The following is a 1,177-nucleotide window of genomic DNA, read 5'->3' on the forward strand; positions in this document are numbered from 1 at the left end:
TCCTGATCCAAGCTTGCCAATATTCGATCCTGAAATTGAAAGGACTATTTCAAGAATAAGGCGAGCTCGGCGTCGGTTAGTCCTCTCTGAGGGTGGATTTGAAACTTCATTTGAGGAAGAAACCAGCTCCCGTTCTACTAATTCGGTTGATTTACGTACAGGTAACATGGCGGCAGCCAAAAGAGTTACCATCCAAGAGGAAGGAGCCCCTGATTTTACAATGCAACCATTTCAAGCGCATCACCCAGCGGTGGCTACAGATTTTGAAATAAAGACTGCACTGCTCAATTTGATGCCCAAGTTTCATGGCTTACCTGCTCAAGAGCCTATCAAGCACCTGAGAGATTTCCAAGCACCCTGTTCTACTGTCAGGCGTGATGGTGTAGATGAAACTTCAATTTTGCTGAAAGCTTTCCCGTTTTCTCTTGAGAGAAAAGCAAGAGAGTGGTACTACATTCAACCCCTAGCAAATGTATCCAACTGGGATACACTCAGAAAAGAATTTTTGGAAAAATTCTTTCCATCTGAAGTTACTGATAAACTGAGGAAAGACATTTCCACGATTGTTCAAGATGACAACGAGACTCTCTTTGAATATTGGGAGCGCTTCAATAATCTTCTGGAAGCATGCCCCCACCACAGGATTGACAAGATAGTGTTACTCAGTTATATCACACAGTGCATGAGGCCCTAAGATAAGACCACATTGGAAAGTTCTAGCAATGGGTCTATGAAGAAGTACAAGACCATTGATGAGGCATGGCAATTGATCAGCAACTTAGCTGAATCTACTAGGAACCACAGGCAGAAACAAGGCCGTTCAAAAGCCATCGCAGAAGTATCCTCTAGCAGAGAGACTGCTGCTCTAGCTCAGAGTATCTGTGAAATGACCAACTTGCTGAAGCAGATGCAATTGAACCAACAACAAGTTTAGCAAGTTCAACCTCCTCCACCACAGCAAAGCCAATAGTTAGTCCCACAGAGAGTCTACAGAATTTGTGCTGATTATAGCCATTATACTGATGAATGCCCGCAGCTCCAGCAGGAAGACAACATGGTGGCATCCACTCATAACTTCTATGACCGCCCCAACCAAGGGTACAATCAAGGTGGAAATCATAACCATGGATGGCAGGATAATTCTAACCAGAATTGGAGGGACAACAGTAATAGAGGA

General features: G+C 43.9%; 1 non-coding gene across 1 annotated transcript; it reads right to left on the minus strand.

The window, feature by feature from the left end:
• Positions 1 to 538: 538 nt before the first annotated feature.
• Positions 539 to 645, minus strand: LOC148545511 (small nucleolar RNA R71). The gene has a single exon (XR_015901729.1). It is a non-coding gene; the product is annotated as a small nucleolar RNA R71 (small nucleolar RNA).
• Between the last annotated feature and the right edge of the window lie 532 nt (positions 646 to 1,177).

This window comes from Arachis ipaensis, chromosome B9 (genome assembly GCF_059453495.1).
Source record: "Arachis ipaensis isolate K30076 ecotype BB chromosome B9, ASM5945349v1, whole genome shotgun sequence".
In the NCBI taxonomy this organism is placed as follows: domain Eukaryota; kingdom Viridiplantae; phylum Streptophyta; class Magnoliopsida; order Fabales; family Fabaceae; genus Arachis; species Arachis ipaensis.